A 25735-nucleotide genomic window follows, 5' to 3' on the forward strand; every position below is an offset into this window, starting at 1 on the left:
CAGCTACTTGGGAGGCTGAGGCAGGAGAATCACTTGAACCTAGGGGGCAGAGGTTGCAGTGAGCCGAGATTGTGCCACTGCCCTCCAGCCTGGGCGAGAGAGGGAGATTCCATCTCAAAAAAAAAAAGAAGCCCGGGCGCGGTGGCTCACGCTTGTAATCCCAGCACTTTGGGAGGCCGAGGCGGGCGGATCACGAGGTCAGGAGATCGAGACCACGGTGAAACCCTGTCTCTACTAAAAATGCAAAAAAATTAGCCGGGCGTAGTGGCGGGCGCCTGTAGTCCCAGCTACTCGGAGAGGCTGAGGCAGGAGAATGGCATGAACCCGGGAGGCGGAGCTTGCAGTGAGCCGAGAGCACGCCACTGCACTCCAGCCTGGGCGACAGAGCGAGACTCCGTCTCAAAAAAAAAAAAAAAAGAAAAAAGAAAAAAAAAGGAAATACTTGTGCAAATATTAAGCATGTTATTTGGAAACTGTCTTCTGGCTGGGGGCAGTGGCTCACACATGTAATCTCAGCACTCTGGGAGGCCGAGATGGGAGGATCTCTTGAGCCCAGGAGTTTGAGACCAGCCTGGGCAACATAGCAGGATCCCCGTCTCTACAAAAAACAGAAAATATTAGCTAAGCATGGTGGTGTGTGCCTGTAGTCCTAACTACTTGGGAGGCTGAGGTGGGAAGATCGTTTAAGCCTGGGAGGTTAAGGCTGCAGTGAGCTGTGATTGTGCCACTGCACTCCAGCCTGGGCTACAGAGCGAGACTCTGTCTCAAAAAAAAAGAAAATGGTTTTATATAATTTGTTCCGTATTTTGCTTTACAAATCTATGCAAGCTGTCTTAGGGCTCATATGGACTTACTCACTGATCTTGGGTATTTCTATGCCTCCGTAAGATTGAATTTCCCCATTTATAAAATGGAGCTAAGGCCAGGGATGGTGGCTTCCACCTATAATTCCAGCACTTTGGGAGGCTGAGGCGGCGGGGATCACTTGAGGCCGGGAGTTCGAGACCAGCCTGGCCAACATGGCAAAACCCTGTTTCTGCTAAAAATACAAAAAATTAGCCAGGCATGGTGGTGTGCACCTGTAACCCAGCTACTTGGGAGGCTCAAGCATGAGAATTGCTTGAACCCAGGAGGCGGAGGTTGCAGTGAGCCGAGATGGTGCCACTGCACTCCAGCCTGGGCGATAGAGTGAGACTCTGTCTCAAAAAGAAAAATGGAACTAATATTAGTATTTACCTGGCACATAGTGTATGTGCATTCTCTTTTACACACACACACACACACACACACACACACACACTCCCTTAATACAGAGACCAGGTATTAATCACAGCATAAACTTTTTTTTTTCTTGAGACGGAGTTTCACTCTTGTTGCCCAGGCTGGAGTGCAATGGTGCGATCTTGGCTCACTGCAACCTCAGCCTCCCAGGTTCAAACGATTCTCCTGCCTCGGCCTGCCAAGTAGCTGGGACTACAGGCATGTGCCCCCACGCCTAGCTAATTTTGTATTTTTAGTAGAGACGAGGTTTTCCCACGTTGGTCAGGCTGGTCTTGAACTCCTGACCTCAGGTGATCCACCTGCCTCGGCCTCCCAAAGTGCTGGGATTACAGGCATGAGCCACTGTGCCCAGCCCCATAGCGTAAATCTTTCATGCAAAAAGGAAGGTGCATTTCTGCCTCCAGGGCACACTGTCATTTTCATTAGAGTACTTAAGGTTTCTGGTTTTGCTTTTTTTTGTTGTTTTTTGTTTTTGTTTTTTTTTAGAGTCAGGGTCTCTTATGTTGCCTAGGCTGCAGTGCAGTGGCTATTCACAGGTGCAATCATAGCTCACTGCAGCCTCAAACTCCTGGGCTCAAGCCATCCTTCCACCTCAGCCTCTTGAGTAGCTGGGACTACAAGCACACACAACTGTGCCTGGCTTATTCTGTTTTCTGAAGCTTCCTCTTCTAGTGATTTTAAAATTGAGAACAATGGTTTTTAAATGATTTTTTTGAGTCATGAACTCCTTTGAGAATATTATAAAAGTTATGAGATCTCTCTCCAGTAAAATGCACACACACATACAGAATGTTCCCAGAGCCTCTGAAGCCCCGCCATGCATCCCTGGCTAAGAGTCCTTGGTCTATAGAATATGTTCTACTTATAGTGCTATTCATCACAAAACAAGTTGCGCCGTCACAACCTGATGTTGAAATGCACATTTGGAATCTCACAGTCACATAACCTCAAGTGTTTGCTCAAGCAACACAGATTCCTCCCATAGCAATGTGGCAAAAACTTTGTGTAGTACACCAGGGCCTCCTGCTGGATTGTTTATGATTCCTCCATACCCTTGAACACGTACACAACAATCTGACACGCGAAAGGCACAGAAGCTGGTCTTAATCTGAGCAAATCAACAGCTTTCAGAAGCTGCAGGGAAATGAAGCATCAGAGAAAGTGAAAATTGTCCCTAACGATAGCTCAGAAAATAGGGCTGATTAGGCAAACTGCGTATCCCTGGGTTTCAGTGGATCCCAGAAGTCACAGATTACCAATCACTGTTACCACCCTCCTAGGAGAATCCTGCTCACCTGTTTGGCAGTCAAACTCAATAGACCAGATTTTAGAGTCAGGAAGGCCTGGATTTAAATGCTGGCTTTCTTTGCTGTATAAATTTGTGGAGGCTGCTTAGCTTCTCCGAACCTTGGTTACCTCATCTGTAAAATGGGGATAACGAGACTCTACCTCATAGGATTATTGTGAACATTAAATGAAATAAGGCATGTAAAGTGCCCAGCACCCTACTCAGCAAGTGGTAAGTACTCGGTAATATGGCTGTTACTATGGACAGTAGCAGAGGGCAGTAACGGCGTCGGAGTTAGGAAAACTCGATTGCAGGCTGGACACGGTGGCTCACACCTATAATCCCAGCACTTTGGGAGACCAAAGTGGGCAGATCACTTGAACCCAGGAGTTCAAGACCAGCCAGGACAAAAAAACCCTGCCTCTACAAAAAATACAAAAATTAGCCAGGTGTGGTGGTGCATAACTGTGGTCCCAGCTACTCAGGAGGTTGAGGTGGGAGGATCACTTGAGTCCAGGAGGTTGAAGCTAAAGTGAGCTGTGATTGCACCACTGCACTTCAGCCTGGGTGACACAGCAAGGCCCTGTCTCCAAAACAAAAAATAAACAACAAAAACCCCTTGATTCTAGATTTTGACTTCACCAATTACTTACCAGTTTAACTTTGTGGAGGTTACTGAACTCTCCCATTTTTAGCTTCCTCAACTGAAGCACAGGGTTAAACCCTGTTTCAAAGTGTAGTTTAGCCGGGTGCAGTGGCTCACCTGTAATCCCAGTACTTTTGCAGGCCGAGGTGGGCGGATCACTTGAGGTCAGGAGTTCAAGACCAGTCTGACCAACATGGCGAAACCCTGTCTCTACTAAAAATACAGAAATTAGCCGGGTGTGGTGGTGCATGCCTGTAGTCCCAGCTACTCGGGAGGCTGAAGCAGGAAAATTGCTTGAGCCTGGGAGGCAGAGGTTGCAGTGAGCCGAGATTGCACCACTGCACTCCCGCCTGGGCGACAGAGCAAGACTCCATCTCAAAAAACAACAACCTCCCCGCAAAAAAACCCCAAAGTAGTTCAATGAGCTAATAATGCATGTACTATATGTGTTTAGACATGTCCGGTACATATTAGACACTCAGTAAATAGTGGCAATAAAGATGATGATTGTACTAATAATAGTTAATATTTACAAAGCTCTTACTAAATGCCAGGAACTGTTCTAAGCACTTTACATGTATTTTTTTTTTTTATTTAGTTGTTACAACCAATAAGGTAAGTCCAATTATTATCTCTGGATGAGGCCTACAGAACTCAAATAAATTGTCCTAGATCACACAGCTGGTAATTTTTTTTTTTTTTTTTTTGAGGCAGGGTCTTGCCCTGTTGCCCAGGCTAGAGTGCTTTGGCACGATCACAGCTCATCACAAGCTCGACCTCCTGGAACCAAGTGATCCTCCTGCCTCAGCCTCCTCAGTAGCTGGGACTACAGGTGTGTGCCACCATGCCCAGCTAATTTTTTAATTTTTTTGTAGGGATGGGGTATCTCTATGTTGCTCAGACTGGTCTCAAACTCATGAGCTCAAGCAATCCTCCTGTCTTGGCCTCCCAAAGTGCTGGGATTACAAATGTGAGCCAGCACACCCGACAAGATTTCAACCTAGACAGAGCTTGAGACCATGTCCTAAACCACTGTTTTCCTGAGAATAATGTGTCAAAATCAGCCCTGTAAATCAGCGATTCAAGATCACTTCACTAAGGTTTGAGACACTTCCCATTTCAGGCTGGAGCTCCCCTGCCTGCCCCATCAGTTTTCATGGCATGAGGGGGCACCACTGTCCAAGAACAGGAAGACTGCTAGGGCCACATGCTGTTCTAAGAGAACCAAGACAGCGTTCTCCAAATCTTTCTAGATCTGCCGTTAGGCTCAGTCAGCTAATGGCCACTGACTGCTCTAGTATGAGAGAGACAACCCTTCTATCTGACCACACCAAGAGAAGGCAGTCAGGGTTTGCTTGATGATTTCATGAGGGGAACATATTGGGGTGGAAGAATGTTCCCTGCATGCTTGTTTTGCTACTTCCCAGCAGCTCCGGCAGGCTCCAGTGACAACGGTGTGATTAGGGAGCCCATGCTGATGGCAGACCCAGGGCCTCCTGCTCTCCTCCAAAAGTCGCAAGGCTCCCACAGTCACGACTCACAGGAAGCCAAGAAGGGCACCAGGGACAGGTGGCAGACATCCCGGCATCGTGAAAAGGGTGGGTAATTGCAAATAGCTAGGTTACATTAATCACCTAGGGTCAGAGAACAGAACCAGGAAACGAGAGAGGGGAGAAATCAGTCCAGCCTTTCTGGGCAGTTGGTACAGGAGCAGTGGCACAAAATGGTTTTATGTGGGGGATTTAGCCCCATAATCTCTATCAGGGCACCCCCTGCTTGCACATCGCCCCAAATAAACATGGAACCTAAATTCGAGGCCAGCCCCAGCCTCCCCTCTGATGAGATTGCTGCCCTGCAGTCCTCCTTTATAACAATACAGGCAACACCATGGCTGCTCAGTCACCTGCGGTTTAGTGGGAACACAGAGGCTTACATTTGCACTGCTGGAGTCAGAGGCAGGGAGCCCTGAAGCCCAGGGACAGTCTCCTAGATCTAACTACCTGTGGGGATTAACTGGTCATTATCCCCTCTGGGATGTGTGTTCTGCAGACCCTGCTTTCTATTTGTTCCTTGCATCTGGCCCTGCCCAGAGGACTAATTTCAGCAACTATAAATTTGGAGGGTGCTGTCCATCTTGGAAAGGATTCTGGAATGGAGACCTGAAAGTGAAGAGGAAACATGTTTCCCAGGAACCAAATACAAATATGTTCAAATACAAATCATGCCTGACCACTCTCTAGGCTTCTCTGAGTGGGTTACAAGACTACAGGCTCAGGGAGCTTCAGGAGATATGCACCATCAGGCTTCAGTGAGCAGAATCTGTAGGGAATTGCCACATGGCCTCTGACCTTGTGTATGACTAGGTGAAGATACATATTTTTCTCACAATATAACAGACAGCATGAAGCTAGGAGGCAGATACACTTGGGACGACAGAACCAGGAATCCAAAAGATAGTGTAAAGTAAGGGTAAAATGCTGACTAAAAGAAGAAATTTATGAATAGCAGAAACAGATATGGTCTTGGACTTTTGTCAACAATGAAACAAACAAAACCGACCAAAGGACACTGTTCAGATTTAGATTCTTGTCACTGTTACCCTGGGCACAAAACATAATCTTGTGAGGCCCCACTTCCTCACTTGTAAAACTGGGATAACAATAGCCCCTACATCATGGAGTTGTTATGAGAATTAAATCAGTAAATGTAGGCAAAGTGCTTACTTAACATAGTGATGATGATGGTGGTGGTGGTGATGATGGTGATGATGGTGGTGATAGTGGTGGCGATGATGGTGATAGTGATGATGATGGTGATGGTGGTGGTGATAGTGATGGTGATAATGGTGGTGATAGTGATGGTGATGATGGTAATAGTGATGGTGATGATGGTGGCAATAGTGATGATGGTGATGGTGATGATGATGGTGCTGGTGGTGATAGTGATGGTGATGGTGATGGTGATGATGGTGATGATGGTGATAGTGATGGTGATGATGAGGGTGGTGATAGTGATGGTGATGATGGTGATAGTGATGATGATGGTGATGATGGTGGTGATAGTGATGATGGTGATGGTGGTGATAGTGATGGTGATGATGGTGATGATGGTGGTGATAGTGATGATGGTGATGGTGGTGATAGTGATGATGATGGTGATGGTGGTGATAGTGATGGTGATGATGGTGGTGATAGTGATGGTGATGATGGTGATAGTGATGGTGATGATGGTGGTGATAGTGATGGTGATGATGGTGATAGTGATGGTGATGATGATGGTGGTGATAGTGATGGTGACGATGATGATGGTGGTAATAGTGATGATGCTGATGGTGATGATGATGGTGCTGGTGATGATGATGATAGTGATGGTGATGGGGATGATGGTGGTTGTAGTGATGATGCTGATAGTGATGATGCTGATGGTGATGATGATGGTGCTGGTGATGATGATGATAGTGATGGTGATGGGGATGATGGTGGTAATAGTGATGATGCTGATGGTGATGATGATGGTGCTGGTGATGATGATGGTGGTGATAGTGATGGTGATGATGATGATAGTGATGGTGATGGGGATGATGGTGGTAATAGTGATGATGGTGATGGTGATGGTGGTGATAGTGATGGTGATGATGATGGTGGTGATAGTGATGGTGACGATGATGATGGTGGTAATAGTGATGATGCTGATGGTGATGATGATGGTGCTGGTGATGATGATGATAGTGATGGTGATGGGGATGATGGTGGTTGTAGTGATGATGGTGATGGTGATGATGATGGTGCTGGTGATGATGATGATAGTGATGGTGATGGGGATGATGGTGGTTGTAGTGAGGTGGTGAAGTCCTAAGCTACTTTTTGCAGCATGGGTATCACAAGAGGAGAGGCCTAAAGACACATAGAGCAGGATCAGAAGGAAATGATCAGGGGCGGGTGCAGTGGCTTACGCCTGTAATCCCAGCACTTTGGGAGGCTGAGGTGGGTGGATCACCTAAAGTCAGAAATTCAAGACCAGCCTGGTCAAGATGGTGAATCCCCATCTCTACTAAAAATACAAAAATTAGCTGGGCGTGGTGGCAGGCACCTGTAATCCCAGCTACTCGGGAGGCTGAAGCAGGAGAATCGCTTGAACCCAGGAGTCGGAGGTTGCAGTGAGCCAAGATCGCGCCATTGCACTCTAGCCTGGGCAACAAGAGTGAAACGCCATCTCAAAAAAAAAAAAAGGAAATGACCAGTATGACCAAACCATAGCATAAGAAGAATAGCCAAGACCAGGCATGGTGGCTCATGCCTGTAATCTTAGCATTTGGGAGCCTGAGGCAGGAGGATCACTTGAGCCCAGGAGTTTGAGACCAGCCTGGGCAACATAGTGAGACCCTGTCTCTAAAAAATTTTTTTTAAATAATAGCCAGAGGACCTGGCATGTTTTGCCTGAATAAAATACTTGGGGGACATGCCAGCCACTTTCTAATGCCTTAAGCCTGCTACATAGGATCCAAGGCCCAGAAGTAGGCCAGGTGAGGGTGAGCCCTTGGTAGACAGATCTCAGCTCAATACAGGAAGGCCTTTCTGACATGTTGACCCAAGATGGACAGTAAGCATCCTGTCCCAGAAGCATCTGAGTGCTGGCAGAATGCAGAAGTCTGGGACTCAAACACTGGATAGGGGAGTAACTATTTTATAGGATCTAAATAGCTCCTCCAAGTGTGGACCTAGGACCATCTGATGACCACATGCATCACCCAGGGGCTTGTTAGACACATAGATCCAGAGGCTCCACCCCAGCCACTGAGTCTGAATCTTCATTTTCACAAGTTGCACAGGTGATCTGTGTGCACATGAATGCTGACAAGCACTGATGTGGAGATCATCTGAGGAAGACCCAGGTTCAGGTGGGCTGCTGCTCTGAAAAGCAAAAGTTGGGAGGGACGCTGGGGCAGCAGGAAGAGCACGTGGTGCTAGAGTCTGGTCTCCATGGGGATGGCCCAGCTGTGCTTCCAGCCCAGCTGCTCCAATTATGTCTGTTTCTTTATCTAGTTGGGCTCAGAAGAGTCAGTCAAATTTGCATAAGGAGGCCTGCGGTAACGGGGCTCAGTAAAGGGGCTCGTGGGCACAGGAGCTCATCTGACACCTCATTAAGCCATCTTCGTAAATCATCTCTAGAATGCCTGTTGTTATTTTAGGAAACAACATAAAGAGGATGATAATTAAAAGTAACACCCTGGGTGGGAATTTTTACTTCCAGTGGTTGGTAAGTAAAGCACCTTGGGAATTTTTTGGTAAGGTAACATTTCTATACATTTTTCACAGATCACACAACATCAAAGCTTGTCTATGCTGCAGGTTTTTTTCCCTTTCCTCTGCTGGTGCTTTGGGTTTGCGGCTTTATTCTATTGCTGGCTTTTTGTCTTATGGGTTTTTTTTTTCCTTTCCACTGAGCATTTTCTGATTTTACTTTGACTTGCAACAGGGGAGGGTATTGCTTCTGGATGTTACATGACATCCAAAGCATAAAATGCTAAACCAAGCTGCAGGTCGTTTTCAGGTGAAAAGGCAATTTTACGCTTCATGGTTGGGACCATGTAAGGCATTTTCATGGTGGGGTATTTTTCATCTTAGATCCATTAGGATGACATCCAGGGATTTGCTGTCTAGTAGAAAGTTCACCTTTCAGTTACCTACTGTCTGTCTGCAGCCTCCTAGTCTTGCTGCTCTCCTGCACAGGTGCAAGGGCATTCCTGCTAGACCTGCTCCCCTCCTGGGACTGCCGGGCCTGTGATGTTGCCATATTCCCTTGGTTTTCAGGGCCCCTTGCCATGCATCTTCCCCGCCCCCCACGACCCTCACTGCCTACCTGTCTAGGCCCACTGTCTAGGACCTGAGACCGTTAGTAACACTCCTTGATCCGTCTTACACCCTGTCCTCCTGCTCCTCCTCTCTGATAAAACCCCAACTTTGGGTCATCCCACCATTTGCCTTGTCTGCTCCTGACTCCACCCTGCCGAGAGAGCTGGAGAAAGCCCACAGAAGCACCTGCTGAGGCCACCACAGATTCACAGTCTCGAGCCTTCCCTGGATTCCTGTGCTCTGACAACCATTTTACTTGTCCTAAATCAGCTCCTCTCCTTAAAAAAAAAAACAACTGTTATTTGACCCCACTTCCCTGCCTCACAGAGGAGCCTTCTCTTTGTCACAGCTTGTTGACAGCACTTTCTTTTTTTTTTTGAGACAGAGTCTTGCTGTGTTGCCCAGGCTAGAGTGCAATGCATGATCTTGGCTCACTGCAAGCTCCGCCTCCTGGGTTCACGCCATTCTCCTGCCTCAGCCTCCTGAGTAGCTGGGACTACAGGCACCTGCTACCACACCCAGCTAATTTTTTGTATTTTTAGTAGAGGTGGGGTTTCACCGTGTTAGCCAGGATGGTCTTGATCTCCTGACCTCGTGATCTGCCCGCCTTGGCCTCTCAAAGTGCTGGGATTACAGGCGTGAGCCACCACACCCGGCCGACAGCACTTTCAATACCAGTCCTTTCTGTTAACTCACTGAGGCAGCTTCTAGGATGCTGGGACAGATTCCATGGCCCTGTGCTAAAGCAAATGAATCAGAATCTCTGAGGTGGGGCCCAGGGTTCTTTTTTATTTATTATTATTGTTGTTATTATTATTATTATTATTATTATTATTATCTTTTAGAGACAGGGTCTTGCTCTGTCACCCAGCTGGAGTGCAGTGGTGTGATCATAGCTCACTGTAGCCCCTAGCTCTCTGGGCTCAAGAGATACTCTTGCCTCGGTCTCCCAAGCAGCTGGTACTACAGGTGCAAGCCACCATGCTGGGCTTTTTAATTTAATTTAATTTAATTTTAGATACAGTGTCTCACTCTGTTGCCCATGCTGGAGTGCAGCGGCATGACCTCGGCTCACTGCAACCTCCACCTCCCAGGTTCAAGTGATTCTCCTGCCTTAGCCTACTGAGCAGCTGGGATTACAGGTGTGTGCCACCACGCCTCGCTAATTTTTTATTTTTAGTAGAGACAGGGTTTCACCATTTTGGCCAGGCTGGTCTTGAACTCCTGACCTCAAGTGATCCACCCGCCTCGGCCTCCCAGAGTGCTGGGATTATAGGCATGAGCCAGCACACCTGGCTGCGAATTTTTTATTTTATATATTTTTTTGTAGAGATGGGGTCTTGCTGTGTCCTGAACTCTTGGCCTCAAGTGATCCTTCCGACTCAGCTTCCCAAAGGACTGGGATTATAGGCGTGAGGCACTGTGCCTGGCAGGGTTCTGTATTCAAGAAAGCTGCCTAGTTGGGAACCAGTTATTGGCCTATATTCCTGAATCTTTCCTCACTTTTTGTCACTTCTCAAATGGTTACAGTCTGGCTTCTGCCCTGAACACTCTGTTAAATTCTTAAACGGGGTCAGGACAACAACCACCACAGCCATGCAGGTTCCCAGGTCTCCTGCCACTTGACCTCCCTGGAGTATTGACACTGTTGGTCACTCCAAAACTTCTAGACACCTCTTCTTCTTTGCCTTCTACCCCTGGCCATCTCCCTTGGCACTTTAAGGTAGACCCTTTTTGGACCTTAAATATTGGTGGTTGGTTCCTAGAGTTTCCCAGGGTTTGGTCCTCAGACCACTGCTCTCCTCAATCTATGATTCCTCTCTGGGAAATCCACATGGCTTAATCTACAAAGTACACGCTGATGTATGTCTCCAGCTCTCATTTCTCTAACGTCACACTCATGGGTCCACGGGTCCAACTGCCGGAGGTGTAAGGTCAGGTGTACAGGGGAGATGTACACCCCACAGGCACCCTAACCTCAAATATTTCAAGATCAAATCCACAGTTCCCCCAGCCCCATGTGAGCTCCCCCTCCTCCCCTCCTCACGACTTACTGAACATCCGCATCTCTACAGCCCAGCAGCTGCTCTAGAGTCCCAGGGTCATCATACAGCCTTCCTGCTTCCTCATCTATGCATTCAATTCAGGCCTCCTGAGTTTTACCTCCTAAATATGATTAAACTGCCTTCTTCCACCTGACCCTTAATTTGGGTCTCATCTCTTGCTTGGACTATTAAAATAGCGACCCCCCGCACCCCCTTTTTTAAAGAGATGGAGTCTCACTATGTTGCCCAGACTGGACTTGAACTCCTAGATTCAAGTGATCCTCCCGCCTCTGCCTCCTGAGTAGCTGGGACTGCAGGTACATACCATTGTGCCTGGCTCCAGCAACAGCATCTAAACTGGTCTCTGTCTCCAGTCAAGTCCCACCAGAACAGTTGCTGGGTTGATATTTCTTTGTTTCTGAAACAGGATCTCCCTCTGTCACCCAGGCTGGATCACAATTCACTGCAACTTCCACCTCCCTGGCTCAAGGGATCCTTGCACCTCAGCCTCCCGAGTAGCTGAGACTACAGGTGTGGGCCACCGCACCTGGCTAATTTTTTTTTTGTAGAGATGGGGTCTTGATATGTTGCCTAGGCTGATCTCAAACTCCTGGGCTCAAGCAATCCACCTGCCTCGAACTCCCAAAGTGCTGGGATTACTGGTGTGAGCCACCAGGCCCAACCTGGGGTGATATTTCTAAAATGCCAATCTTGACAGGTCAGTCCCCAGCTTAGAATGCTTGAAAGCCCTCCATGATCTAAAGTTAAAATTCCAGCCAGGCACGGTGGCTCATGCCTGTAATCCCAGCACTTTGGGAGGCAGAGGCGGGTGGATCACGAGGTCAGGAGTTCAAGACCAGCCTGGCCAACACAGTGAAATCTCGTCTCTCCTAAAAATACAAAAATTAGCTGGGCATGGTGGTGGGCACGTGTAATCCCAGCTACTTGGGAGGTAAGGCAGGAGAATCGCTTGAACCTGGGAGGCGGAGGTTGCAGTGAGCCAAGATCGTGCCACTGCACTCCAGCTTGGGCAACAGAGTGAGACTTCGTCTCAAAAAAAAATTAGCCGGGTGTGGCGGTGCACGCCTGTAATCCCTGCTACTCGGGAGGCTGAGGTGGGAGAATAGCTTGAACCCAGAGGGGGAGGTTGCGCCACTGCACTCCAGCCTGGGCGACAGTGCAAGACTCCATCAAAAATAAAAAATAAAAAAAGTCCCAGCTCATCAGCATGGCCCAGAAAGACAATCACGACTGTACCCAACTGTAGGGGTGGGCAAATGAGGTGCCTAGAGTGCAAAATTTAAGAAGACACACACTCTCAGGTGCTGACCCTGCACGTGCACGACCCTGAGAGTGGATGCTGCCTTAAATTTTGCACCCTAGCCTTTGCCCTGCCCAATTGCCTCTTTGGCTTCTTGGCTTAGCAAAGTCATCACCACTCCTGCATTCTGTGCTTTGGTATTCTCACTCTCCTTGTGGCTAGATCCTCACAGACACTGAGAGGCTTCTCACAGCTCAGGACAATCTTGAGAAGCCTCTTTCTACCCTGGCTTCTATACTCCTTCAGTCTCACAGGCATTATCTCTACAACTGCTCTGAGCTTCTCAAGGGCAGAGACAGTGTTCCGTCCTCTCTATCTCTCAGGCAGCATGTAGCAATCAGTAGGTGCTCTATAAATGTTAGCTGAACTGAATACAAATCTGCTCTGGGAACTCACTTGAGTTAACATCAGGTCCACTGCCCAAGGCCCACAGTCCCACTAAGCCCCTTCAGAATGTAGTGACCACTAAGGATGGCTATGCACCGGGAATGAACTAGAGCCAGCCCTTGTCCAGACCTGGGCTGGAGGAAGGGTAGATGTGAACCATCAACTCTCCAAGGGTGGTGGTCAGAGCTCTAGCAAATAATTCCCCTTCTGACAAATTCACTGACTGTTAGCCTGCAATTTTCACAGGAATTACACATTGCCTGGCCAAGTGCTAAATTTTGAGCTTTCTTCCTGCCAAATTTCTACCATGCTGGTTCATGTTTGCCAATCTTGTAGAGGTAATGTGTTTTCCAGTAGGGAACATGAGTAGCTTCAGGAGTTATTCTGGAGGCTCATAAAAAGGATCTTGTGACCATTTTACAGGAAGGATTCAGTAATGTGCCCTCTTAAAGAATACCACTGCTACCAAGAGAGGTCCTTGGAGTTTTTGCATTAAACCTTGCGTACTATCTAGCAGGGACCTATCATACAATAAACAGCTCTAGGGTAAACACATTTCATAGGTTCCAATGTCATGAGTTTAACTTTTTTGCTGTTATCCAAGTACTTTCTTATCTGTAGCGTTACTTTTTTTTTTTTTTAATGGAGACACAGTCTTGCTGTGTCACCAAGGCTGAGTGCAGTGCACAATCATAGCTCCATTTGCCTTGAACTCCTGGGTTCAAGCAATCCTCTGCCTCAGCCTCATAAGTAGCTGGCACTACAGGTGAATGCCACTGGGCCTGGCTAATTTTTTGATTTTTTTTTTTTTGTAGTAAAAAGGGGGTCTGTCTATATTTCTCTGGTTCTTGAACTCCTGGACTCAATCAATCCTCCCGCCGTGGCCTCTCAAAGTTCTGGGATTAAAGGCATGAACCACTGTGCCCAGCCTCAAAAAAAATATTTTTTAAATTAGCTGAGCATGGTGGGGGCATGCCTGTGATCCTAGCTATGCAGGAGGCTGAGGTGGGATGACCGCTTGAGCCCAGGAGGCCAAGGCTGCAGTGAGCTATAATTGCACCACTGCACTCCAGCCTGGATAACAGAGTGAGACCCTGTCTCTAAAAAAATAAAATAATAAATAAAATAATAAAAAGAGAATACATAGTAGGGCAACCATAGACTATCATTACTTTGAAAGAGAAAAAAAGATAAGAAAACCCCCTTTGTGGGCCAAGGTGATGCAACAAGTTCACAAAGGATTTTACATAAATTTATCTTATTTTATTTATTTATTCATTTATTTTTTGAGACAGAGTTTCTCCTTGTCTTCCAGGTTGGAGTACAGTGGTACGATCTTGGCTCGCTGCAACCTCTGCCTCCTGGGTTCAAAGCAATTCTTATGCCTCAGCCTCCTGAGTAGCTGGGACTATAGGCACATGCCACCACACCCAGCTGATTGTTTTTGTATTTTCATAGAGACGGGGTTTCACTATGTTGCCCAGGCTGGTCTCGAACTCCTGAGCTCAGGCAATCTGCCTGCCTTAGCCTCCCAAAGTGCTGGGATTACAAGCGTGAGCCACCACGCCCAGCCTTGGATTTTACGTAGAATTTAAAGAGTTCGTGATCTCCTTGAAGTTCTTTCATCATCTTCCCAGACATACAAGAACCCTAGTTAAGAATATCTGGGTTAGAGATTCTGTGCGGTCTTTGAATCAGGGTGTAAGAAATGGACAGGACCTCAGAGTTCAATGAATATAATCCTTATCAAGTCAGATTTTACAGATTCAGTCAATGAGGCCCAGAGAATTTTCATGGCTGACTCATAGCATAGCTAGTGGATGACAGAACGGAGACCTATATCTTGGTTTTCTGAATCCCAGTTCTCACACAGTGTTGGACTAATATACCGTGTTTAAGGCTGGGTGCGGTGGCTCACGTTTGTAATCCCAGCACTTTGAGAGGCCAAGGTGGGTGGATCACCTGAGGTCGGGAATTAGAGACCAGCCTGACCAACATGGAGAAACCTGTCTCTACTAAAAATACAAAATTAGCCAGGCATAGTGGTGCATACCTGTAATCCATCCCACCTACTCAGGAGGCTGAGGCAGGAGAATCGCTTGAACCCGGGAGGCAGAGGTTGCGGTGAGCTGAGATCGGACCATTGCAATCCAGCCTGGGCAACAAGAGCAAAACTCTGTCTCTGTCTCAAAAAAAAAAAACAAACAAAAAAATATATATAATCCCAAATATCATCCCACCTCAGCCTCCCAGCCTCCTGAGTAGCTAGGATCACAGGCACACCCCACCATGCCCAGCTAATTAAAAAAAAATTTTATATATATATATATATATATATAAAAAGGTTATATATATAGTGTTCAAAACAAATGTAAAGAAAGAGAGAGGAGTGTGGAGAGACTGGCTGGGGACAAAAAAAAGCTATAGTTAATTCCTAAGATGTATAGGTTGGCTATTACTCAGCTTCATTTTTGTGTTCAGTATAGATTAGTTTTCTAGCTTCAACCCAAAGAGACCAAGCCTGAAGCTCCCTTCTAGCTCCCTACTTTGGATCTGTGACTAAATCCTGATGGATTATTTGAGCAAGCTCTGCGGAGAGGCAGATAGCAGAGACTGGGCACATCATGAATTCTAAATGGCTGATGTCATTACAAAAACCATAAGCAAGAAAGAATCTACAGTTTCCAGAAAGTGGGGGGAAAAGTTTCTAAGGGGAAAGTATGAGTCTTGAAGAAGGAGGGTAAGGGTTATGTAGCAAGGAAGAGGTCACTGGGTGGTCTCTGTAGGCTGGGGGTGGGAAAGGGGTGCATAGCAGGGTGGGGTGTGAGTAAGGCATGCTCAGAGATCATTTTTGTTTTTGTTTTTTGACCAGTGAAATGTTCAATTTTTTTTTTAGTTTTACAATTTTTAAATTTTTATTTTTTTGATCAGTGAAATGAGAGATGGTTTTGGGGAGGTCTGGGAGCTAAGAGGTTTATTAACCTGGAGATTAACAAAGTAAGATTTGCATTTTAGATAGATGCTTTTACATGGAAGATAGATCGTAAGATTTTTTTTTTTTCCAGTTAGGTGTTAGAGTGTAGTTGTCCAGATTATGAATCATTCATTCATTGATCCCACTTTATGAAGCCCATAGTATAAGCCAGGCACTAATCTAGACAAGAAAAGATAGTCTAAGGCAGCACAGTGACAATGGAGATGGAATTATATAACCAACTATACATACTGAGGAGACAGATTTGAGAAATACTTACGAGTTAAAAATCAGTAGGGGCCAGGCGCGGTGGCTCACGCCTGTAATCCCAGCACTTTGGGAGGCCGAGGCGGGTGGATCACAAGGTCAGGAGATCGAGACCATCCTGGCTAATGTGGTGAAACCCCGTCTCTACTAAAAATACAAAAAATTAGCCGGGCCTAGTGGCGGGCGCCTGTAGTCCCAGCTACTCGGGAGGCTGAGGCAGGAGAATTGCGTGAACCCGGGAGGCGGAGCTTGCAGTGAGCAGAGATCGTGCCACTGCACTCCAGCCCGGGCGACAAAGCAAGACTCCGTCTCAAAAAAAAAAAAAAAAAAAAAATCGGTAGGACCTGATGACTAATTAAGGCAGTGGGGAGTGGAATGGAAAGAGTAAGGATACTGACAGATGCTTGAAACAAATATGTCCAATATTTTAGAATTATATAATAAAGGAATTTTCTGTCAGGAGCTCCAGAAAGATTAAAACCCAAATGCTAATACATAAAGATCAAAACAGCCTTCGTTTGCAACATCTTTGAATGAGGAGACTACTTTGGACTTTGTTATTTCTCCAAGGCAGAGATAGAGACTTGCCCCAGGGAGGTAATTATATCATCTACTGAATTGTAGGTTCAACCGAGAGAGGTTGAAATAAAATACAAAAGTCTTGCTGGGCCTCTCTCCACAGCCTCGTGGCAAGCGTTTCCTACCAGAATTCTAATTTTGTCAAAATGGGGTTGCTTTCATGTAATTTTAGAATAAGCGTTTAAAAACTGAGAGGAGCAAGAACAGCAAGTGAACACAGATGGGCTGGGGGGCAGAGTGAATTAGGTAAATTTTATAAGAATAAAAAAGAAGAGGGGATTTTACTAATGTTACTTTCAAAGGCAAAAGACCTAGTCAAAGCACTCATTTTTGCTTTCTTAATTCCTTATCTGCTACTACAAATAAAGAGCAGCAAAATTATAAGGAAAAAAAAAAGCTATGTGCTGTAAATGCCTTTAAAGACACCTCCTCAGTAGCGCACTGTATTGTATCCATCACAATGTCTTGCTGGGCAGGGTGCCCAGCTCACCTCCTAATTCTACAGTTCTGTGAGGTGAAAGGTGAAATGTAATATTTACAATCCTGAGAATGAATTAATCCCTGGCAAAATAGAAGGATTTGATTTTCTCATCTGCTCACATCTAGCTGGCGTAATACTTAAGCAGGATACCAGGGATCTGTTTCTACTTGTTGCCACAGGGCAGGGAACTAGAAGCAGGTCCTGAAGCTAAATGCCTGACATGTCTCAGACAAATAAAAACTGAGAGAATTCATCACCACTGGGCTGGGTGCAGTGGCTCACGCCTGTAATCCCAGCATTTTGGGAGGCCAAGGTGGGTGGATCATGAGGTCAGGAGATCGAGACCATCCTGGCTACCATGGTGAAATCCCATCTTACTAAAAATACAAAAAATTAGCTGGGCGTGGTGGCGGGCGCCTGTAGTCCCAGCTACTCGGGAGGCTGAGGCAGGAGAATGGTGTGAACCCGGGAGGCGGAGCTTGCCGTGAGCCAAGGTCGCGCCACTGCACTCCAGCCTGAGTGACAGAGGGAGACTCTGTCTCAAAAAAAAGAAAAAAATAAAAAAGAATTCATCACCACTAGACCAGCCTTACAAGAAATGCTCAAGGGAGTCCCACATCTGGAAGTGAAATGATAATTACTATCAAGAAAACACAAAAAAGTAGAAAACTCACTGGTAGAGCACATACACAAAGGAGAAAGAGAAAAGAATCAAACTTTACTACTACAGAAAACCACCAAATCACAAGGATGAACAATAAGAGGAGAAGAAAGGAACAAAGGATATATTTTAAAAAACAGAAAATAATTAATAAAATGACAGAAGTCCTCAACTATCAATAATAATCTTGAATGTAAACTGATTGAACTCCCCCCCTTAAAATATATAGACTGGCTGAATGGATTAAAAAACATGGCCCAACTACCGTTGCCTACAAGAAACTCACTTCATCTGCAAAGACACACATAGACTGAAAGGGTGGAAAAAGATATTCCATGCAAACAGAAACCAAAAGCAAGCAGGGTAGCTGTACTTGTATCAGATGAAACAGACTTCAAGTAAAAAACGATTAAAAAAAGGAAAAAGGTTATTATACAGTGATAAAGGTATCAATTCAGCAAGAGGACGTAACAATTCTAAATATATATGCACCCAACACTGGAGCGCCCAGATATATAATGTAAAGCAAATATTATTAGATCTAAAGGGAGACATAGACACCAATACAATAGCTAGGGAATTCAACACCCCATTCTCCGCAATGAACAGATCACCTAGACAGAAAATCAACAAAAAAACACTAAATTTAAACTGCATTTTATGCTGCGTGCGGTGGTTCACATCTGTTATCCTAGTATGTTGGGAGGCTGAGGTGGGTGGATCACTTGAGGCCAGGAGTTTAAAACCAGCCTGGTCAACATGGTAAAACCCTGTCTCTACTAAAAATACAAAAATTAGCTGGGTGTGGTGGCGGGCACCTGTAATCCCAGCTACTTGGGAGGCTGAGGCACAAGAATTGCTTGAACCTGGGAAGTGGAGGTTGCAGTGAGTCAAGATCATGCTACTGCACTCCCAGCCTGGGCAACAGAGTGAGCCTCTCTCAAAAAAAACAAAAACCCCTGCATTTTAGACTAACGAAGAGACATTGACAGAACATTTCATCCAACAGATTCAGAAAACACATTATTTCATCAGCACAAGAAACATTCTCCAGAATAGACCATATATTAGGCCACAAAACAAGCCTCAACAAATTTAAAATAATTGAAATTATATTGAGTATCTTTCCTGACCACAGTGGAATAAAACTAGAACTCTACAGCAAAGTGAATTTTGAAATTGTACAAATACACAGAAATTACATAATGTGCTCCTGAATAATCAGTGAAGAAAATTTTAAATTTTCTTTTCTTTTTTAAGACGGTTCTTGCTATGTTGCCCAGGCTGGTCTTGAACTCCTGACCTCAGGTGATCCGCCCACCTCGGCCTCCCAAAGTGCTGGGATTACAGGCGTGAGACACCACGCACAGCCTAAAGGTTGTTTAATGGAACTTAAAGTACAGCTAGATAGGGGGAATAAGTTCTAGTGCTCTAAAGCACTATAGGGTGACTATAATTAACAACAACTTATTGTATATTTTCAAATAGCTAGAACAGCAGATTTTGAATGTCCCAACACAAAAAAATGATAAATGTTTGAGGTGATGGATATGCTAATTACCCTGATTTGATCCTTATACATTGTAAACATGTCTCAAAATATCACAATGTACCCTGTAAATATGTATTAGGTATCAATAAAATATGTATTAGGTATCAAGTATTAGGTATCAATTAAAAATAATAACAGCTGGGGCCAGGTACGGTGGCTCATGCCTGTAACCCCAGCACTTTGAGAGGCCGAGGTGGGCAGATCACCTAAAGTTAGGAGTTCGAAACCAGCTTGGCCAACATGATGAAACCCCGTCTCTACTAAAAATACAAAAATCAGCTGGGCATGGTGGTGGGTGTCTGTAATCCCAACTACTCGGAAGGCTGAGGCAGGAGAATTGCTTGAACCCATGAGGCGGAGGTTGCAGTGAGCCGAGGTTGTGCCACTGCACTCCAGCCTAGGCAACAAGAGCAAAACTCTGTCTCAAAATAATAATAATAATAATAATAATAATAACAGCTGGACACAGTGGCTCATGCCTGTAATCCCAGCACTTTAGGAGGCTGAGGTGGGAGGATCGCTTGAGCTCAGGAGTTCAAGGTCAGCCTGGGCAACATAGTGAGACCCCATCTCAAAAACAAACAAAATAATACATAAACAAATGTCTGACAAAGCAGCACAGGGATCTGGCACTGGAGTGTTCTCTGTCTCTGGGCATCCATTATCTACACCCCTGTCCTTTCTGGGAAACAGCTTTGGGGAGTTCTACTTCTGGGAAACTACAGGCACAGCCCTGGCAACAATAAACATGGAAAACACATGCCAGAGGGCCTCAAATGCCCAACAACAGAGTGTGCTCACATGCTACGGAGCAGCAAATGCTTTATGGGGGTCATTTTTTTCCTTTTTTTTTTTTTAAGTAGCTAAGAATAATTGCTCTGAAGACGCAAAGCTAAATTAACTGCTAACATCCAAACACAGCCTGACAGTGTACCTGCAAACTTTGCTCCTGGTCCATGGGTAAAAGGAGCTCTCAGCCTTGCAGAAACCTTCTCTTGGTGCCACCTGCCATGGGACAGGAAAGAAGCACCTGTGAGCAAGGGCCATGCACTCAGTACACCACTGCTGACTCCTAAGTGCCAGAATTTCATCTATAGAAGTAGCTTTAGAAGTTAGGTGATGAATTCTATTCATTTATTTAAAATATATATATATATAATCCCAGCACTTTGAAAGGCTGAGGTGGGCAGATCACTTGAGGTCAGGAGTTTGAGACCAGCCTGGGCAATATGGCGAAACCCCATCTCTACTAAAAATACAAAAATTAGCTGGCTGTGGTGGTGCGCACCTGTAGTCCCAGCTAATTGGGAGGCTGAAGCAAGAGGATCATTTGAACCCAGGAGGCGGAGACTGCAGTGAGCTGAGATTGCACCACTGTACTCCAGCCTGGTGATGGAGAGAGACTCTGTCTAAAAAAAAATCTAAAACCCAAAATTGCCAACAGGAAGAAGGCAGGAGCAAAACAGGTGCTCACGGCTGCCAGAGATTTGTCGGCCCTGCCTGGGGTAGAGGTCTAAATGCCAGCTCTGCATTGAAGACATAAGGGAATTTGTCCTGCTCTTGCTCCAGCTCCCTGTAACTGCATACCATGGTACCTCTTTTCTTTCTAGGTGATAATGCCCCATCCATAAGCGGGTTACTAACAAAATGGAGGACAGGACTTCACTCCTCCCCAAACACCTACAGGGGGAAGGTCCCCTTTTACTGAGCACCGTGGCCACAATTTTAACAGTTACTGCAAAATAAAAGTTGCTACATTCTCATGATGATGTGTTTTCCCATCATCTGAAAAATTATTTACCGAGTGTCTGTAGCCAGGGTGAAAAACACCCCTAAAGTTTAGATATGCATCAGTATTTCCCTCAAGAATAGCACACGTTAAAACTTTCATAAAGAGAAAACAAAAATAAGAGTTGAAAAACATATAAGTATAAATTAATAGCCACAAAAGGGAGAAGTTAAAGAGAGACTATGAAAACATCTTTGTCTTGCAGAAAGACACAATCTGAGAAGCAACCCTGCAGGACTTGGCTGAAAGTCAACGGGCGGCTGATCAAATGAAGCAATAGAAGCTGTGTAATTTGTCACATCAAGCATCTGCGACAAACCCACGCACGATCCGAGGAATGTAGGTGATCTGACAAAAGGCCTCCTGTTTAAAATTTACCCTAAGTTTCCCCAAATCCATCACAAATTTCCCCGCATGAGCCACTTTTTCAGACACAGTTTAGCTATCTGTTCTTGTGACACTAGGTGCATTTAAAGAGTTCTTGGGGGCCGGGTGCAGTGGCTCATGCCCATAATCCCAGCACTTTGGGAGGCCACGGCAGGTGGATCACTTGAGGTCAGGAGTTCGAGACTATCCTGGCCAATATGGTGAAACCCCGTCTTTACTAAAAATACAAAAATTAGCCAGGTGTGGTGGTGTGTGCCTGTAATTCTAGTTACTCGGGAGGCTGAGGTGGGAGGATTGCTTGAACCTGGGAGGCAGAGGTTACAGTGAGCTGAGATCACGCCACTGCACTCCAGCCTGGTTGACAGAGCAAGCTCTGTCTCAAAAAAAAAAAAAAAAAAAAAAAAAAAAGGCTTTCTTGGGGGTGGGTGCGGTGGCTCACGCCTGTAACCCTAGCACTTTGGGATGCTAAAGTGGAAGGATGGCTTGAGGCAGGGAGTTTGAGACCAGCCTGGGCAACATAGTGAGACATCATCTCTGCCAAAAAAGAAAAAAATATCCATGTTGAGACATTTTTGTGTAAAAAAAGAAAAAATTACCTGGGCATGGTGATGTGCACCTGTAATCCTAGCTATTTGGAAGGCTGAGCCAGGAGGGTTGCTTGAGCCCCAGAAGTTTGATGCTACACTGAGCTATGATTGTGCCACTGTGTTCCAGCCTGGGCAATAGAAAGAGACCCTGTCTCAAAAAAAAAAGAAAGAAAAGCTGGACACAGTGGCTCATGCCTGTGATCCCAGCACTTTGGGAGGCCAAGGCAGGTGGATCACCTGAGGTCAGGAGTTCGAGACCAGCCTGACCAACATGGTGAAAACCCTGTCTCTACTAAAAATACAAAATTAGCCAGATGTGGTGGCACATGCCTGTAATCCCAGCTACTTGGGAGGCCGAGGCAGGAGAATCGCTTGAACCTGGGAGGTGGAGGTTGCAGTGAGCTGAGATCACGCCATTGCACTCCAGCCTGGGCAACAAGAGCGAAACTCTGTCTCGAAAGAAAAAAAATCTCTACGCTTATTTTACTGTTACAATGACAGTAATAGAGGCTTTTCTCTCCAGGAGCTCTAAGTGAAATTAATGCGAATTCTCATGACCCTAAGAAGAGAGATTTAAAAAACAAACATACAGGCCGGATGTGGTGGCTCACGCCTGTAATCCCAGCACTTTGGGAGGCTAAGGTGGGTGGATCACTTGAGGTCAGGGGTTCAAGATCAGCCTGGCCAACATGGTGAAACCCCATTTCTACTAAAAATACAAAAATTATCCGGGCATGGTGGCATGCGCGCCTGTAGTCCCAGCTACTCAGGAGGCACAGGCAGGAGAATCACTTTAACCTAGGAGGTGGAGGTTGCCACAGAGAGCTGAGATCGAGCCACTGCACTCCAGCCTGGGCAACAGAGTGAGACTCCGTCTCAAAAAACAAACAAATAAGCAAACAAACAAACAAAACCACAAACACATAAACAAGGATTTGGGGTGGAAAGCAGAGGACTAGGATGGTAAGCAAAATAACTGATTTACGGAGTAAAAGTCATTCATATGCAAAAAGGCCAAAGCTGTTTTAGAGAAGTTTCCTACTGTTGATTTCTGAGGGTTTCAGCACAACCAAGCAGCTGCCCCAGGAAAAGCCAGGTAGAGCAAAGGGTCTAAAATGAACTCATTATCCATCATCTCCTGTGGATAAATGAAGTACCCACCATAAGGGACTGCTCCAGATAGCTGAACGCCACCCTGTAAGTCGTACAGCTTTTCTTTGACTATGTCTGTAAGTTTTCTTTCTTTTTTTTAAACTTTATTTATTTATTTATTTATTTAATTTATTTATTTAGAGACCGGGCTGTGAGATTGGCTAATTTTTGTATTTTTGGTAGAGACGGGGTTTCACTGTGTTGCCAAGGCTGGTCTCAAAGTCTTGGGCTCAAAAATCCAACCGCCTCCGCTTCCTGAAGTGCTAGGATTACAAGCATGAGCCACTGCGCCCGGCCTGTTTGTAAATTTTCTACTGAAGGTGATTTTTCTATCATCTTCAACAGAGATGACCAACATACATACTTAAAGAATGTGAACTTTCAACACAACTTGGTCATAACAAGATTCTGCATATGAGAAAACCAAGAACGGGAAAGACAAGGGATCTGTCAGGAACACCGTATGTTGCAACAGAACAATGACACCTGAGGTGACTTTCCCTTGACGACTTTCCCTTTCTTTTTTGTTTTTTTTTTTTGAGACGGAGTATTGCTCTGTTGCCCAGGCTGGAGTGCAGTGGCCCAATCTTGGCTCACTGCAACCTCCACCTCATGGGTTCACGCCATTCTCCTGCCTCAGCCTCCCGAGTAGCTGGGACTATAAGCGCCTGCCACCACGCCTGGCTAATTTTTTTGTATTTTTAGTAGAGACGGGGTTTCACCATGTTAGCCAGGATGGTCTCGATCTCCTGACCTCGTGATCCGCCAGCCTCGGCCTCCCAAAGTGCTGGGATTACAGGCATGAGCCACCCAGCCCGGCCCGACTTTCCCTTTCTTGTCAGACTAACAAGGCCAGACACTTAAATTCATGCTCTTTAATTTCAAGAAAACCTCTCCCTCCTTCCCTTTTTCCTTTCCTTCCTTCCTCTTTCTCTCTCTCCCTTTCTTATATTTAATTTAAACAAACTTGGTTTCCTGTTTTCTTTGCAGAAAAGTAGAAATAAATTGAAGGGAGGAAGGAACAAGGAGGAGACAGTGAGAGGACTGGGGAGGCTCCCAGTACAAAAGGTGGCAAAAGAGCTGAAGATTGACAGCTGGCAAAGGTCTGTTCTTTGTTTTGGCTTACTTCTCGTTTCTTGACTATATGTTGCACTTAGGTATTTATACAGTAAAGAAATTAATTTACTTTTCTTTCTTTCCTCACTCCTTTCTGCCTCTCTCCTACCTCCCACATCTTCTTCTTTTTCTTTGAGACAGGGTCTTGCTCTTCACCCAGATTGAAGTGCAGTGGCACAATCACAGCTCACTGCAGCCTTGACCTCCTGGGCTCAACAAATCGTCTTACCTCAGCCTCCCAAATAGCTGGGACCACAGGCATGCACCAACACTCCTGGCTAATTCAAAAAATTTTTTTTATATTGACGGGGTCTCCCTGTGTTGCCCAGGGAGTCTCCCAAAGTGCTGGGATTAAAGGTGTGAGCCACTGTGCCTGGCACCAAACCTTTTTGACATCTAACCACATTGTAAGATCTGTAGAGTGCAGGTCTACTTACGAACCTTAGTTCTAATACAGACTACCTTGGTGTGAATCCCAGCTTTCCCCAACTTGTTAACTGGGTCATCCTCTGTAAGGTACTTTAACTCCTTGTTCTATAGTTTTCACATCTGTTAAATAAGAAAAATGGGCCGGGCGCGGTGGCTCACGCCTGTAATCCCAGCACTTTGGGAGGCCGAGGCGGGCGGATCACGAGGTCAGGAGATCGAGACCATCTTGGCTAACACGGTGAAACCCCGTCTCTACTAAAAACACAAAAAATTAGCTGGGTGCGGTGGCGGGCACCTGTAGTCCCAGCTACTCGGGAGGCTGAGGCAGGAGAATGACATGAACCCAGGAGGCAGAGCTTGCAGTGAGCCGAGATCGCGCCACTGCACTCCGGCCTGGGCGAAAGAGCGAGACTCCGTCTCAAAAAAAAAAAAAAAAAAAAGAAAAGAAAAGAAAAATGAACAGAACCTACCTTACAGGCTTGTGGTATGAATTATTTATAAAGCCCTCCCTGAAATACTAGCATTATTATCATAAAGCTTCACCTTATCTCACAGATAATCAGTATCTTCTTTTTCTCAATTCAACAAAACCACATTCGGTAGATAGTGCATATTTATTTTGAGAAGTCTTAATGGAGTATGGCTGGTCTAACAGGTTATTTTCTTTCTTTCTTTCTTTCTTTTTTTTGTGGAAACGGAGTCTCGCTCTGTTTCCCAGGCTGGAGTAAAGTGGCATGATCTGGGCTCACTGCAACCTCTGCCTCCCGGGTTCAAGCGATTCTCCTGCCTCGGCCTCCCAAGTAACTGGGATTACAGGCGCCCACCACCACACCCAGCTAATTTTTGAATTTTTAGTAGAGACGGGGTTTCACCATGTTGGCCAAGCTGGTCTCGAACTCCTGATCTCAAGTAATTTGCCCACCTCGGCCTCCCAAATTGTT

At 45.7% G+C, this 25735-nt stretch overlaps 1 protein-coding gene and 1 long non-coding RNA gene across 2 annotated transcripts in view; one reads left to right on the plus strand and one right to left on the minus strand.

Moving 5' to 3' along the window:
- The window catches only part of GALM (galactose mutarotase), a 70231-nt gene that overhangs the window by 16748 nt on the left and 27748 nt on the right, over window positions 1-25735 (minus strand). The window lies entirely within an intron of this gene.
- Window positions 4649-24359, plus strand: LOC129462897 (uncharacterized). The gene is made up of 3 exons (XR_008650986.1): window positions 4649-4813; window positions 21329-21462; window positions 24240-24359. It is a non-coding gene; the product is annotated as an uncharacterized lncRNA (long non-coding RNA).

Source organism: Symphalangus syndactylus, chromosome 14 (genome assembly GCF_028878055.3).
Source record: "Symphalangus syndactylus isolate Jambi chromosome 14, NHGRI_mSymSyn1-v2.1_pri, whole genome shotgun sequence".
Taxonomy (NCBI): Eukaryota; Metazoa; Chordata; class Mammalia; order Primates; family Hylobatidae; genus Symphalangus; species Symphalangus syndactylus.